Here is an 11,253-nt window from a genome sequence, read left to right on the forward strand (position 1 = left end):
AACGGAAAGAGAAATAACAACATTTATAAAATCAAACTTTTTGATATTGAGGATCAAAATGTAAAATGTCTAATGTCTGTTAATGAAGAGCAATGGGTATGTCATAGACGTTTGGGCCATGTTAGCATGAGAAGGATTTCTCAAGTAAATAAGCTTGGATTAATTAGAGGCTTACCAAACCTGAAGTTCGCTTGAGATGCTCTTTGTGAAGCATGTCAGAAAGGCAAGTTTCCTAAAACATCTTTCAAAGCGAAAACTGTTGTTTCTACCTCTAGACCGTTAAAACTTCTTCATATTGATTCGTTTAGACTAGTGAAAACTGCCTCTGTCAATGGAAAGAAGGATGGATTAGTCATCATTGATGACTATAGTCGTTGGACATGGGTAAAGTTCTTGAAACACAAGGATTAGATAACATGATATATTCATAATATGATTTTTATAATATGATTGGCAGAAGCAGTTAACATAACATGATATATTCATAATATGATTTTTATTAGATATATTATGGGTAAGACTCCTTATGAATTATGGAAGAATAGAAAGCCCAACATTTCTTATTTCACCCTTTTGGATGTGAATGTTTTATGTTGAACACTAAAGAGAATCTTGGCAAGTTTGATTCTAAAGCACAAAAGTGTTTACTGTTAGGATATTCTGAACACTCTAAAAGCTAAAAAATATTTAACACTGAAACACGCATTGTTGAAGAATCAATTCATGTTAGATTCAATGATAAGCTTGGCCCTGAAAAGTTAAAGCTAGTTGAGAAATTTGCAGATTTGAAGATCAATCTTTCAGAATCCAAAGATACTAATTATGAAGAAAAAACTCACAAGGAAAAGCTAAAGATCTGAAGTAAACGACACATATTACGACTCAACCAGAGTAGATCAAGAACCCCTCATTCTAAAGAACTGATTATGGGAGATAAAACTGCTCCAGTTAGAACCAGATCTTCATTCAAACCTTCTAAATATACTCTTCTAGGTTTGGTATCTCTGATAGAACCCACATCTATTGATGAAGCTCTTCAGGATAATAAATGGATTTTTGATATGCAAGAAGAACTAAATCAATTCACTAGAAACGATGTTTGGGATCTTGTCTAGAAACCAAAAGGTTTCCATGTAATTGGAACCAGATGGCTCTTCAGAAATAAGCTCAATGAGAAGGGTGAGGTTGTCAGAAACAAAGCTCGACTGGTAGCATAAGGTTATGGTCAGCAAGAAGGTGTAGACTATACAAAAACTTTTGCTCTAGTTGCCAGGTTAGAGTCTATTCGTCTTTTAATTTCGTTTATAGTCAATTATAACATCATTCTTTACCATATGGATGTGAAGAGTGCATTTTTAAATGGATATATTTCTGAAGAAGTATATGTGCACTAACCTCTTGGTTTTGAAAGCTCTTAAAATCCTGACTAGTTTTTAAATTGAAAAAGTTGTTATATGGTCTGAAACAAGCCCCCAGAGCTTGGTATGATAGACTAAGTAACTTCCTTTTGGAAAATAATTTTACTAGAGGGAAAGTGGATACAACTCTCTTTTTCAAAACCTTTAAGAATGATATTCTAGTTGTGCAAATTTATGTTGATGATATTATTTTTGGTTCTGCTAATGCTTTGTTGTGCAAAGATTTTGGTAAGTCTATGCAAGCAAAATTTGAAATGAGTCTGATGGAAGAACTCAAGTTCTTTTTGGAAATCCAGATTAATTAATGTTCAAAAGGAACATACATTCATCAGAGCGAATATACATAGGAGCTTCTGAAGAAGTTTAACTTATCATAATATAAGCAAGCAACGACTCCAATACATCCTATGTGTATCCTGAGAAAGAAGAGATATGCAGTAAGGTAAATTAGAAGCTATTTAGAGGAATGATTGGCTCTCTCCTTTATCTAACTGCTTCTAGACGTGATATTTTATTCAGTGTCTTCTTATGTGCTCATTTACAATCAGATCCTAGGGAAACTCACTTAACTGCTGTTAAGAGAATCTTTAAGTATCTGAAAGGTATACTAACCTTGGGTTGTTTTATAGAAAATCAAGTGAATGCAAATTAGTAGGCTATTATGATGCTGACTACGCCGGAGACAGAATAGAAAGAAAAAGTACTTTTGGAAGTTGTCAATTTTGAGGAGATAATCTGATCTCATGGTCCAACCAGAGACAATCAACAATTGTACTCTCAACTGCCGAAGCTGAATATATTGCAACTTCTGGATGCAACACTCAGATACTCTGGATGAAGAGTCAGCCGAAAGATTATAAGATATCTTAGAGTAACATTCATATTCTCTGTGATAATACTTCTGCTATTTGTTTATCTAAGAATCATATCTTGCATTCTAGGGCTAAACATATTGAAATTAAACATCCATTTTTATGTGACTATGTTCAGAAGTGTATTTTTTATCTAAAATTTGTTGATACAGACCATCAATGGGCTGATATCTTTACAAAACCCCTTGCGGAAGATAGATTTGTTTTTATTCTAAAAAACTTATTTGTGGATTTTTTTTCCAGAATGAAAAGATGTAATTCAGAATGTTTAAGTCTTCAGAACTCTAGATTAGATTATGAGACTTTTTTTGTTGACTCTGAAACATGAGCTTTCTGAAGTAAGGAAGTTTCATGAATCAGAAAGCTTCTAATCAGAAGTAATCTTATTAATTTGTCTTCCTAATTATGAACAGTCATTGCATTTAATGGTTGTCACATCGTTTGAGTTCGTGTGATTCTAAATGGTGACAATTGTTCCACTTTATGAGCATGCGTGATAAAAGCATGACATATTGGATTTCGCAATTCTTAGATTTAGGTTAAACTCTTATGCTTCCCCCTATGACTACGTATTTCCACCTTGTCATAATAGCAAATTTTTATATAAACCCACTTCACTCAAATTTTTCACACTACGCGCACAATATTCCCATACTTTCAGTTTTCAAACTAAAGCACCCCTCTCTGCAATTGTTCTTCAGCTCCTTCATCTTCAACCATGTCTGCCACTCAACAAAAGCTTTCTTCTAGTTGCTCTATGGCTAATGAAAACAATCACATCATGGAAGGTGTCACGGTTGAAAAAATGATAGAGTCACCATCATCCTTTATTCATTCCTAAGGAATAGGGAAATAATGATAAAACCTAATGAATAAGGGTGAGAGACTAGGTTCAGGAGTCAGTTAAGTAAGGGGAAGGTGTTAGGCACCCCTTACATCCATTGTACTCAATGGGATCCTCCTTCAATTATAGGGTTAATGTGTGTTTCTAGGGTGTTTGCTTGAATATATTAATTATTTAATTATTTGTTTATTTACAAAAATATTTTATTATTTTAATAAGGGAATCCTAAGAAATGTTTTTGATTATTATACTCGCTAGAGTCTTAGAACTCTATGCCTACGTTCCCTCGAATTTATTGAAGGATCAGAGCCCCGTAGTTCATCTTAAAAAATATTAGTTGGTTGATTGTTTTTATCCCTTGCAAATTCTCACACATCGGGGACGGAGAAATAATTGATTTAGAGAAAACGCCTCAATACAATAGGGTAGAGGTCTTACAATTTGAAGTGTGTTGAATTTGATTTTATCCCTTTTTGATTGATTGTAAAAAAAATTATTATTTTGATTTAAGAAAATGACCCCTAGTGATATTATATAATTATTCCAATATTAAAAGTTTGATTTAGAAACCCAAAGACCACATCCCTTATCCCTAACTTTAATCCCTAGTTTTATCCCTAATAGTTATTATAGATTTTATCTCATACTATCCCTAAGTTATCCCATGATTATCCCATGAATTATCCCTAATTACATATCTTCATGTTCTAATTCTTTTTTTTAAAATTAATAATGATATTGTATATTCAATTAATAAAAATATTAAAAAGTTAATGACATATCCCTTATCCCTGATTTTTTTTATCCTTGAAATCATAGAAATTTATCCCATGTTCTTATCCGTTTTATTATTATCCCATTTGATTGCAAATATAATTTATTTAGTTGAGAAAATAAATTCAATAAGATGCAATATGATATATCCCATATCCCAATTTTATCCCTAAAAATTGTTAGAATTTTATCCCATGTTATCCCAAGTTATCCCATGAATTATCCATAATTATATCCATTAATTAATCTCATTATTCTTATTTATATTAACCCATTTTTAAGGATTAATCCTTAATTCCACAATGTTTGATCATTCTAAAGTTACCCCTTAATATTAATTATATTTTTTCATTATAATTATTTAGGTAATTTAATTATCTTTTTTGAATATTTTTTTAATATTTTTAAACAAATACGAGAACTAGCTAATCTAAACTAATCTAAGAAATAGAAAAATCTGACTAAGTAAATTAATAAATTAAAAGTATTTTCTATATTTTTATTCATGTTAATCAATAAGGGACCACTTAAATTAATATTTGACTAAAATAATTTAATTGATTAGAACTAATTTAGATATTTTGATATTTTTTTATGATTTTTTATATTAGTAATCGAACTGACTAATTTAAATTAAATAAATGAGAACTCCCTAATTAACTGGAACTGGTTCGATAAAAAGAATTATATCTTTTTGTATTTTTGGTTAATAATTAAAATTTAAAACTAAGATAAATAAAAGGATAAGAAAAAACCTCATAGCACTATAATAAATTAATAAATTAAATATAATTTATAAAATAGATGTTTATCTTTAAAATTTAATTATCAAATTATAAGTGTAACTATCTCTTTATAAAATAATCTAAAACAATCAAATTATATATTTTTTTGACAATTACCATTTAAACTCAGTCATCAAATATGTATATTCCACTTAGTTAACTAAAAAAGATTATTTTGTATAGATTATAAAAAAGTATAAAATAAAATACAAAAGTTTCGTGATGAACACTATAATTAATTGTGATTTGGTTATCTAATATAAGCATTCAAAGAAATTTGATTTTTTTTATATTTAATAACATTGATTAGATACTTATTAAATAAAAAAAAACAAATAGAGTCAAAATTTAATGATTCGAAATTAAAAAATATAAGAAATTCCTCCTCTCTCATTGGTTCTGCATCTCCTTCTCTCTTAATTCATTGCTTCCTCTTTTCAATTTCTCATCCAAAATCAAATGAACTAAAATATCACAATAACAACCAATATCCCCAAACAACAATCAATCACTAATTGCATAGTTTATGAAGAGAAAAAAAACTAACATACGTGACAATGAGTGGTTGCTGATTTCACAGTGCAGTAGTCGCCGACTGATGTGTCGTGGCGGAAGCTTCACAATGATTCCAGGGTTGGCACGTGGTTGTGCAGTGGTCCATGATGTGATCCGCTTCAGTCGTATTTTTCCGACGAGTTCAATTTTGAATTGTTGTTCCTCTTACTTTTAGATTTGATTGTTGGACATGTTGTTGTGTTTTTTTAATCTCCCCTTGTTGTTGTTGTCAGTCATAACTTTGGTACTCCTATGTTTGAGGGTTAGAATTTGTCAAATATATTAAGGATAAACTATGATGAATCAAACCCTGTAAAAACTTAACAGTTATAGCAGGAAACATTGTAATCATATTAGAATGCAAATTATATTTAAAAAGAACATTTTATATATTACTAGATTGAAATAATTAAAATGCATACTATGTCTGAAAAATACATTTTATATATTACTGAATTGCAACGGCATAGTAGAAAAAATTGGTGTTATTTTGTGTAATTTTGTTTGTAAAAAATGGTATGTACAAAATTAAGAATTAAGGGGTTTTTGTGTATAAATTATGTGTGTAGAAATTGTATATGTGGGGATTTTAGTAAATGTTAGTTTCTTGTTAACTGGAAGAGTAGATATTTTTGCAAAGAAAAAAATTTAGATCATTCAAATTTATCATTATAAGATAGCTTAAATGTAGTATAATAGAAGTATAATTTAGCTAGTACATAAATTGAATAATATACTGCAACAAATTGATCCAAAAAGTTACTACTATTATGTATGGATATTCAACAACAACAACATCCATGATGCATGCTCCCTTTCAAAATCATTGTAAGAGTGTTGTGACTTGAAAAGAAAAACCATCCGAGAATCATCATTTGGTTTAAAAATAATTAAATTAAGATCAAATAAAATATATAAATGTTTTATAATAAAATTGGGACCCCTTAAAAAATCAACGTTTGGAACTTGATAAAACCCGGTTTGTAAGACTCTGTGTGAAATTCTCTCTAATTCTGTCTAATTGGTGTCCCCCTAAATAATGAGAAAATGAATCTTATTTATAGGATAAATTAGATCACTATAAATAGAAAAGAATTAATTGTGACAAAGTACAACCAATCAAAAATTAGATGGGTAAAAATTGACAAAATACATTGAATCTTGACACTTTTGATATTTTTTTTATAGTAATTTTTAACTATTATTATGAATAAAATGCAAAAAATTGAAAAAAAAACATTTTTTTTAAAATATATAAATTAAAAATACGAAAATTAATTAATAAAAGATAAAAAATGCAAATTTTGATTTTTTTTGTCTGATTTTTATAATTAAAACAAAAAAAAGGAAAAAATGCAGAAAAATAGGAAAGGTAAGATTCAAACACATAACCTCTCCATTCTAACTTCTTAAAAATATATTTTTCTACCCATTAAACCAATGTATTTAATTGAAATATAATGGAACTATAATACTAATATGTTAGTGAGAGTTAATTATACTAATAACATAAAACCTCTATAATTTCATCAATTTATACTTTTATTAAGTAAATACTACCCCTAATTAATTGATTTCTTTTTATAAATAAGACATATTATCCGAATTACTAACCCTACTAACTTTTCTTAAAATTATTAATAATACCCTTTTTAGCATGCTCCTACAAATTATGCTTTTTTTTCTAAAATATAAATAATACCCCTAAACTAAAATCAATTCCTAAGAGGGACTAAAAAATCAAAATGGTTTCCCTTTGACTTTTTAGGTCATTTGACCAAATGATTGGTATGCTCTGGATGTGTTAGTGTCGGCTGAAAATAAAAAGTAAAAGGTGGTCAAAATTTGGGGTATGACATCTGCCCCTATTTAATCAACTTCAAACTGAGAGGATGATGACGTTGAGCCTTCATCTTCTCATGGTGGATGATTAAATATAGAGAGAGACCCTAATTTTGACCATGTAGTCAGTGGATTCTGAGAATACACAATGATTGAACAATCCTTGATGCTCTAATGGCATCAAGACCAACCTTTGATGGAACCCTAATAATACCTTGACGATTAATTTCAACTCATCTAAGTGAAATTTGCATACAATTCCTATGATCACCCGATCATGTTATTAAAATTGGGTAGGACTGTGACGATCCTCCAATCGTTATTTGATAAAACCTTGGTAGAACCCCTAATAAAACTCATAATAAAATCCTTTGCAAAACTCTTGATGAAACCCCTGATACAACTTCTAATGGAAGCTATGATGATAAAACCCTAATGAAACCCTTTGACAAATTCGTGATGGAACCCCTTGATTAATCCCTGATGATATGTTTCAACCTCTCTATGTGATATTTGCCTATGATTCTCCGATCATGTCACTGGAGTCGAGTAGGACTTTAGTGATATCACAATCACTCTGGATGATACCCCTCTGGTGAAACCCCTTGATAAAGTTCTGGTAGACCCCTTGATGGAACCTTTTGATGAAACTTCGAATAGAATCCCTAGATGAAACCCTTTATAAAACCATTTTAGTGAAATCCCTTTATGAAACCCCTTGATAGAACCCCTTGATAGAATCCTTTGATGAAACCCCTGATAAAATCCTTGGTGAAACCCATAGTGTAAACCTGGTGGAACCCTTTGATAAAACCATGATGAAACCCCTCTAATAAAAATTCGATGAAATCCCTAATGAAACCCTTAATGGAACCTTTAATGAAACCTATTGATGAAACCCTTTTTGATCAATATTAACCCTTCTAGGTGAAACTTGCATACGATTCCCATGATCATTCGATCATTTTACGTGAATTGGGTAGTCCTCTACTGATACCCTGATCACTCTAGATAAAACCCCTTGGTAAAAGTCTAGCAAAACTCCTTGATGGAATCTTTTGATGGCATTCCTGATAAACCCTTTTTGATAAAACCCTTTTGATAAAATCACTTGATAAAATTATGATGGAACATTTTGATAAAAAATTCTGGTGAAACCCATTTGAAAAATCCATGATGAAACCCCTTGATAGTAACACTTTGCTGAAACTTCTTGGTAAAACCCTGGTGAACCCTTGGTGGATAATTCTCTAATGAAAACCCCTTGATTGAAACCCTTTGATAAAACTCCTTTGGTAAAATCCCTTGACAAACATGGTGTATGGAACGTGTCCCGTATGTAGGATAGGTTAATAAGCTGGAGATGTGAGAGGTGAAAACCTGCTCAATAGTTGATAACGATCATTCAGGATAACCGACTACTGGATAGATTCCTCTGACGACTCACGGTGAGTGAGTTTGCTGGGAAAGTCCTTTATTGAAAAGGCTTTGTGAAGATGGTACTTACTAGGGAAGACTGGTATCACTTAAGATGGTCGTCTATTGGGGAATATGCTTCCAAGCAAGGTTCCCTAAGGAGCGCGAGTGCTAGAGAAATTCCTAAGAAATCCCTGCAAGAATATGGCGAAGGAATTGTATACCATTAGGGCATACCAGGGACAATGCTGCTAATTATTTTCTGCTTGGAGAATGAGTCCCAAGGATACTTGCTGGGGAATTGTCCTTAAGACCGATCCACTGGGGTGTACAGCGAGAAAAGAGCTGAGGAGAAGCTTGGACAGAGATCTATCACCGATTTAGCTGGGGATTGATCTAGAATCTCACGACGAGTCCTGAGTCTCAGCTTATGTTATTTTATGCATGTTATGTATGCATGTTTAGAGTTTGCATGGCGTAATGCTCCACATTCATGGATATGCTACGCGTGATATGATGTATTAATGCAATGATTGATGTGTGCAATGTATTAGTCTTGGGTTGTACCGCTGAAGATTGAGACATTTGTACGTATTGAGTGCCAAGCAAGGTTGGGCTTTTGTTAGATTCCAATCAGAGTTGGGATTTTGGGGTGAATGCCAAATGAGGTTGGGCTTTTTGGATGTAAGTGCCAAGTGAGGTTGGGATTTTGTAGATGTTAGATCCATTTTACGGGAATATGCTAGATGAATGAGATGATATGCATGGTTTGACACTAGAGCATAGTGACATGATTAATGCATGACAATGATTTGAATGTTTCAACAAGTGCCCCTGTGGTGAGTCAGAGTTGTCAAGGCTATTTATCAGAAATGGTAGTGGGGTATTGAGCTAGCATGACTTCCTGATATTTGTTACGAACTTGATGACTGATGATGTATGAAAGAGATTGTATGTGCATCTTGAAAGTATTGAGAGGGATTGTCCCTGCAGTATCCCATAGTTGCCCCAGCTTATTAGGTCTTTGAAGAAATTTGCCTCAATATGAATTTGAAGCGGTTTGACCATACCATGAACTTGATATGTCCTACCGTAGTATTAGCCTATGAGAGATTTGTCCTTGAATAATCGACCCTAGGAATGATATGCCCTAGATGAGTTGTTATTTTGAAGCAGTCTTTTTTTGATCAAGCCTTGTGGCGGTCTTCCCCATAATTATTGAGCCTTCAAGGGTATTACCCCTATTTGCAGTCCTTCTTGGAAGAGTTTCATGAAAAGGAAACTTGGATCCCTATCATGCTATGGTATGACTTTGATGTGAACTGCCCAATATTTAAATCTTGAAAAGTCTGCCCCTGATTATTAGGGTATGGAGGAGTGTCCTGAGAAGGAATTTGGATCCCACAATGATGCGATATGACCTTTATATGAATTTCCCCAGTATTTGAATCTTTAAAAAATATGCCCCGAATTAGATGACTTTTTGGAGTGATTGGCCCCATTATGCCCTTGAGTTGGTATGTCCCAGTATGAGAATCTTGAAAGGTGTGCATCTGATCATGAGGGTCATGAATGTTATTTGACATAGGTGTGTCAAATATTGAAATGTTTCGCCTCTAATCAGTATGATATTCAGATGATGTGCCCGTAGGATCATAAGGATTTTCCCCCTAATTGGAAGGATCCTTAGGTGACTTGCCCCTAGTCAGCAACGTCTCGAAGTGGTATACCCTTGATCAGACCATTGTTGATATTTCCTTGGTGCTAAGTATTGATTTGTGAGAAAAATGTTCTTTTTTGAAAATTAAATCTAACACCATGCTCATGCAAGTTTTTGAAATTGAAAATTGTTATGAAAAACGGATATGGTGTATACATATGATATATGGCCATGAGATTGGCATAAATGAAGATGTGATAGAACAAGTTGGTTAGTAACAAACATTCAAAGTCAGTTTAACAACGATTTTGTCGAGTATGATTTCATAGTGAACCTAGCTTCAATTAGGGCTTTTTAAATGTTATAACGTGGTTTGGTTCACGGTTTATGAAACAAAAGATATAAGACTCAAATTTTAATTTTATCCCACCCCTTCTCCTTGATGATCTTCATTCCTAAATCCAATTAATTCAACAAATGCATTTAGTTTGCAAGAGAATTTTGATAGATAATGATGGAGGTAGATGTAATGATTCAAGCACTAATGAGATTCTTGAGGTAACAGTCACATGCTTTCACTTACAAGCTTGTTTTCGTTTTTTAATTTTTTTAATTTTTAATCCCTATTTTTGCATGGATCAATTCTTTTGAATTGTGGTCCATCGGGATGCCCTAACTTTTGCCTAGGTCAACTCCGTTTTAGTTTTTGACTTAGCGAGCTTCTTTTTTGAAACAACTCTTGTGCTATTTGCTTTTGATTTCGAAGGTTGTGACTGCCATGTTAGCTATTCTGAGCTTTATTCTTCCACTGCTTCCTTGATATTAGATGTTTATGCGAGGAATAAGATGTGCTTAAACCTATTATCATTGTGATTAGATGGAATAATTCTCTTGAGATCATAATGCATCATTGACTTAATTGAAAAACTACCCTGCCCCTGGTTAATATTAAGGGTTTTATGAATAGAAAAATAAACACCAACTTCTGACTCGAGGGGGTTGACTACAAATTATCTCCTTATTTCTCCAGTGTTTAGGGAAATGAAATAATGCCTTACATCGTTATCCAGGTGTTACTATTAAAGCA

Source organism: Lathyrus oleraceus, chromosome 6 (assembly GCF_024323335.1).
Source record: "Lathyrus oleraceus cultivar Zhongwan6 chromosome 6, CAAS_Psat_ZW6_1.0, whole genome shotgun sequence".
Taxonomy (NCBI): domain Eukaryota; kingdom Viridiplantae; phylum Streptophyta; class Magnoliopsida; order Fabales; family Fabaceae; genus Lathyrus; species Lathyrus oleraceus.